This window comes from Eufriesea mexicana, unplaced genomic scaffold (assembly GCF_001483705.2).
Source record: "Eufriesea mexicana isolate 0111107269 unplaced genomic scaffold, ASM148370v2 scaffold1358, whole genome shotgun sequence".
Classification (NCBI taxonomy): domain Eukaryota; kingdom Metazoa; phylum Arthropoda; class Insecta; order Hymenoptera; family Apidae; genus Eufriesea; species Eufriesea mexicana.
The window spans coordinates 1070210-1076848 of record NW_016909491.1 but is presented as its reverse complement, the minus strand read 5'-3'; positions in this window follow the sequence as shown (position 1 = coordinate 1076848).

Here is a 6639-nt window from a genome sequence, read left to right as displayed (position 1 = left end):
GTAAATAATACGAATGGCTGGAATCGAATCTGCTTACATTAGCCGGCCTATTGTTGTCCGTAATTGCGATAGAAGCCAGGCCCCGTGCAGCTACGGCGACCGTGCGATCGGACGATCACCTCGAGTGTATATACGTAATACCGGTTTATTACGCAGCTGCCGAATGCATAATGTCCGCGTATAATCGGCACCGTGTTTCTCCATTCGAACCACGTACGCGCGTACGTCGGAACAGGGAAATACCGTGACCGCGAAGACGCGCAACCGATCTTGCCGATTCGCGACGAATCGAGCTGTTTCGTGGTCGCGGCTGGAGTTAATCGGTAGCCACGCGAACAAAGCGAGGGCTGGAATTTCGCGCGGATTTTCGACGCGGTGGAAACGGGCGCGTTGGAATTTTTCCGCGTTCTCGCGGTGCAATCGTTTGGAGAGGAGGGTATCGGGCTCGTGATTTCGGAGCATTCCCGAACGACATCGGGAGTCCCTTTGGTTAGCTTCTGGTCCGAGCGGACTACGAGCCTCGTCTAAGAGCGGGTTATACGAGCCGGAACCGTGGTCGACCCGCTTTCGCGACAACGTTGTCGCGCAGCTCGCCCCTGTCTTTCTCCAGCCAGCGTCGGAGGACAATAGCTTTGTGTCGCGGACCAAGAAACACCACCGCGTGACAGGATGTCCCGTTCATTAGCGCGTCGTTGTTTAGAGAGTCGTTAACATCGCGATGGAAGTTGTCGACGAGCGCGTCGATATCCGGGACGTCCGTCAAAGTCCCGCGTCGTCGCTTCTCGCTCGGAGAGAGCCGAACAACCGACGAAATTACGGTAAATCGTCGACGAGGTCGGTTCACGTGGATAAGATGGGATAAAAGATAACGGGACGAGACCCGGATTCCTCGTTGTCGACGAGATGGCCACGTTTCCGCTCGTTTCCTCCGCGTCGCGGGTCGACATTCTTCTTGCTCCGTGCACGCTGGTCCGGCAACTTGTCGCGAAAGCGTGACGGATGCACAAAGGTGTATAGGAAACAACGAAACGACGAGCGTTCTATCGGGTTTTCGAGGTTAAAAAGGTTACCGGCGAATCGCAAAGCGGTGCGACAGCCCCGAGGGTAGGACAGAGAAAGGAGCGAGACCGAGGAGGACGCGGGTGATTTTCGGGGATGGAAAACAACGGAGTTGGGTGCGCAACGAAAGCAACGAAAGGTAGTGAAGGGAAAAAAAAGAGTAGACCACAGAGCCGACTGCGGGGCACAGGAAAGCTGGCGCGGACAGTTGGACGAATTGCGAGTGTGTTGCGGTACGGTGCTGCTGGATATCACGGTCGAAAGGTCAGTCGGTGATAAACGAGGTCGTTTGTCTGCGCCCCGGATGTAAGAAAATGAAGTTTCCTTCCCGTAAGCATCGCGGTGCTTTGTTTCACCGGACGCGAGCTTTATCCCCGGTAAATTACCCCGACTGGAAACGTGCGTAGAGGTAAAGTGGTTACCACGACCCCTACGCTGCCTCGCGTGATTTATCCGACATCGTTAAACTCGATAGCAGGCCATCGGGCGAAATTGATATCGGTCTCGTAAACCGCGCGCCGTCACGATTTCGCCGCCATTTCCCCGCCATTTCCCTGCGATATCCCTGCGATTTCCCTGCGGTTCCCCTGCCATCGCGCCGCGATCTCGCTGCGATCTCTAGACCAGTCTAGGGATCCTCGATCTCGATAATCGACGAAATCCTCGTCACCGGATGGATCGAGTCGATTCGTCGTCCATGATCACACGCGGTAGAGCAAAGTCGACGAGGTAGCAGACCGATTCGTTAGTCGGCGGTCGGTTTTTGGCCGTGGACGAGAAAAAGGGAAGCGGATTCGGGTATGCAAAAGCGAGAAATTATGTAAAGCACCGGCAGTGTTTGACGCGACTAGTCGCACAGAAGCGACGACGACGACGACGACGCCGGCGTCGGTAGCAGCGGCGGCGTCGAGGACGGTGCGGGCAGGCGGAAAGTAAAGAACGGGTAGAGGAAGAGGTTGGAGCGAGGCCGAAGGGAACGAGGAGAATAGCGAGCGTCGGAGAATCGTTTTTGCGTGGCGGCTTATTCGGTGCGAAACTGCGACGCCACGTTCGTCGCGAGCCCCGAATTATCGGGCGAAGAAGTAGGATTCCGAGGTGGAAACGCGTTAAATCTTAAGCTCGCTTAATTCCACTCGGAGACGCGGAAGCGTCCCGATTCCGACCCGACCGTAGACTGGCCGAGTCTCCGCGCCGGACTATGCAAATTCTTCCCGAAAATTTTCCTCCGCCGTCGCTGCTCCGCCCGGCTGGTCGAGATGAAATTCCAATTTAACGGGAATACGAAACCATGAATACCGTGCCGCGATTAACCCAACCTCTCGCGGCGTTTCGTCGCGGGAGACGCGACACCGTGTCGAACTTGTCGGGTAGAGCGATCGAGGCGAGCAATCGCGAGGTTATCCGCGATACGCGAGCTTGAGCGGTTTATTTCGGGTTTGGGTTCCGGGGAAAAAGTAGCGAAGGCATTGCCAGTGGCAGAGACCGAGGTCCGGCCATTTGTAATTTTCCGCTCGATGTAGCGTAAGCTTTCTGGCATGATTCGCGGCACTTTTAGTTATTTGCCAAAGCCCGTCGAGAGATGTTTCATTCCACGGCGAGAGGAGACTCGCGCGAACCGACGAAAGCGATATCGAGGGGGCGGGTAAAGGAACCGCGAAGGAAATTACGATTCGAACCCTTCGGCACCGTCTCGCCCTACCTTTCGTGCCCTCGACGTCGTCTCGAAACTTTCGCGCACGCGACGTTCAAATATTTCGCCAACGATCCCACCCAGTCGCACCGCGATCGCTTCGACCCGGCATAATTACGGACGAAATGGAGAAACGGCGATGGAACCGCGATGGAACCGCGATGGGAGGATGGAACGATGGGAGGTTTGCATTTCAAAATTTTTCAATCCTCCGGACACGAAACTCGTTTAGGCGGGCGAAGGTGCGCCGGCCGGACGCGGTGCCGAGATCGGGGGGTGCCGATCGGGGCACCGATCGGAAATAGGAGAGCGGAGCGGGTTGTTTACCGTGGAATTTGCATTGTAAAAGGAAAGCGGTCGGACGGGAACGATTGCTGGCGAAAACGTGGCACACGAGCGGCAAAAGGTCGTCGTCGGTGGCACGCCGTGTGCCCTCTATCCCGATCCTGCATAATTCAGGTCTCTGTCTTTCCCTTGCCCGCCACCCTTCTTCGTCCCGCCGCGATCTGCAGCCTGGCAGATAAACTTCAGCCAGTATTTTATTGGCTAGTTGACTCACGCCGCTAAAAGTAATTTATGTTTTGAATATGCTAAAACTCTTCTCATAAATATGAAACAAGCGTCACGGTTAGCCCCGCGAAGATAACGAATTTTACAAACGGTCTCGCTTCCAATAATACCGCTTTTTTCTTCCACTTTGTCCGTTTGTTCTTCCGCCGTGCCGTCGCTATGCCGTTGCAGCGCGTCCGACGATATAAATTTCGCCGACCGACCAACCGAACCAACCAACGGCGATTATTCATGCTCGCGATCGATTACTCGCACGCCGCAAACTTCTTTCGACGTTTCCCTGCTCTCGCGCTTCGAATAACGCCCCGATATTTTCCCTAATTTCGAGATGGAGTAAATCCCGGGGCTAGCGGAGCTTCCGCGTATCGGGCGTGCTTGTGCCCGTGTCGGTGAGAACGGACAGAGTTCACGGAGGGTAGCGACGGGCGTGAAAGGGGTGGCGAAAGGAGAAAAGCTCGAGTCAAAGGCACGGGGTAATAATTTTTGCTTAGGATCAATGCGTTTTCCGATTCGCGACGTCGGGATACAATCGATGACGAATGCAGGATACGGGTAATCGGATTAAATAAATTGATGGATGGATTCTGCGGTGGTTTCTAAATCCCAACGGTACGCCTCCGTGATGTACGTTGTAAAATAAATCCGCGAGACGGATTACACCGTGTGTGTGCGGTACGGCACGCGGTCTCCCGGTTCGCGTTAATTCTTCCTCCAATCGTGTTTACGAACGCCTGCGGGCCACGCTTCCAATTCTATCTATGCTAATTCGGTCTAAACCTGCTCTCTGTGAAAATTGTTTTTTTTTTTTTTTTTTTTCCAGCCGTTTCGAAGCCGCAGAGACGACTGACCCGTTTCCACTAGTTTCCCTGAAAATCGCGGTCGGCTCGCGACACCCATTCGGTGGTAAATCAAGCGCGGAACGCGCGAGTACTTTACGTCCACGGGCTACTAAATCAAAGAGTAGTACGCGTGGTCGGTTGTTGCGCGCATGTGTCGATGACAAAGCCGAAACGTTCGGTAAATTATCGTCCGTTCGATTACGTTTCTTTCGACGACGGCCGCTCGTTGGCCGAGGCTCGACCGAAAGGTGCGAGTGACGCTTTATTCCGTGGACCGCGACCTTTGCCTGGCAGCTAACCTGCCTTTCGCCGCGAGAAACGTTACCAATTAAACCTTTGAAAAGTCGCGCACAGGTCCAGCCCCGGCTCGCACTCGGCGAAACGAGCGTTGCCAGAGAACCGGCGTAACTTTGGCGTAATAAGCCGGTATAACGTTGAGAATAAATGCAGCTGTGTATGTCGTCCGTTTTCATTGCCCCATAAAACATCGCTAGGCTCTCCGGGCGCAGTTGCACAGCTAACGCGATGCATCTCCGCGATAGAACACGTATTATTTTCCCCGGGGCCGGGAAAGAATTTATCCGCAACGCGGATAACCGCGTTTTCCTCCCCGCGAGAAGCAGCGCGCGTCCAACGATCACGCGAATAGCGACATCGATGAGTTCGTTAAATTCACGATTCGGTTGGCTTATCGCGGGACAGGATAAAAAGAGGAGGCGACCGAATAATTCTCGTTAGGAATATTTTTCGTCCGACACGGTATAAAAGAGGTGAGGAAAAAAGGGGAAAAAGGAAGGAAAAAAATGGGACGAAAATAAAAGAGAGGAGCGAAAAAAAATGAAAGAAGGAAAAAAAGATTGGAAAATAGAGGAGGAGAAATAAAAGATCGGCGCGATGGTATCGAGGGATAATCCATTAGATATCTTTTACGATTGCGCTGGATGTCGAATCGATTCATCACGCGTGTCCAATGGGTTAGCGGTGCACACGGAACACTTGGTGCGTGTTCATCAGAGCGCAGTGAAAAGCCGGAGTAACTGTAGATTTATACGCCTTACGCGAATATCCATCATCGGTCTTTTTTAATATATCCGTCGGATGTGCGCCGCGTTCGCGTATCGTCGTCCGCCGTACGAATTTTCCGCGGCGTAACAACCGGCGTGTGATCGGTTCCCCGCAACGATTCGACCACCTCGACAAAATTCTCTTCTACCATAGACGGTTATCGTCTTTCGTTTCCATTTCGTCCCACGTATCGCCCACATCTTTCCCCCGATTCTCCCTTATTTTTCGCTCTTCTTTTTTCCTTCTCTCTTCACCTGCTTGAAAACCTTTGTCTTCGACATCGAGAGTCGCGATAATCCGCGTGACGTTTGCACCCGACGGTAACGCCGAGATCCACAAAGTCCACGTCGTAGATCCTCGTCCATTTTACCCTCTCGACTTTCTTCCTCGCTCTCGCGCTCGTCGTTACCGAGAAGAAACTACGTTGACGAGAATGGCGAAGCCATTTCGGTTGCTCGAAAGCTCTCGCAGTCGGTGAAATTCGCGCGGCGGTTTTCTCTGGTCCACTCGGTGTTTGCCACTCTCGTAGTTTTCTTCGCCTCCGCAACGAATTATTTTCGCAAATTGGAGTCCGTTTTAAAATCTCGTCACGCGCCTCTGGCTCGCTTATCGTCGGACCCCGCGTCTAAATACGCCTCTGAGCGCTTTGGCCGGTTAATTCGTCGCGAAGCCGAATTATTCTTCTTTACGCTGTCCCGGGAAACGCCGGCAGGGCTCTGGTCCAGGTTCCAGACGAGGGTCGTTGGAGGATCGCGGAACTTCCCCCCCCGTGGAGACTTGTGCGTCGGGTGAACTCGTTTCCTCTCTCCCTTGGACGTTCCCTCGACGAAAGGTCGATAAAAGAGGGTGTCCGATGGCGAGTGTTCCGGCTATTCCGCGAAACAAACAAATTCGTTCCTCTACCCGCCGTTCTTGCAACGGCTTAATTCGTACGGTTTAATTAACCGGCTTTAGGCCGCGCGTTATTGAAATACTGTCGTTTCGTCGTGAGCGATTTTCATTTCGCGTTAATCACTGGCCCGGCCAGCCTTTGCTTTAATAGAATCGTTATTCAGCGGAATCGATAAACGTCGGTTATCGAGCGACGAGCAATTTCGCTTAGCAAACCAACAAATGAATCCGCGAACGTTGAAATAGAAGTCTGAGTATATTGATTTTTCCCTGGAGCGCAGTCGGACGGACGGTCAGGCTGAATCGTTTTTAGATCCAAGACGATTATATCGGCGCAAGGAACGATCGATCAGCGATCTGCCTTTTATTCCAGATACCCGGATGAAATTAAACACGGGTTTCGCGCGTGTTTATGCGCGCCTGCGGTATATACGATAGATTTTATGCCGTTGCGTGGATTATTTTCTCGCTGAACGAGTGGTTTACCGGAAACACGTAGAAACACGCGTTATCGCGTATTCTTCC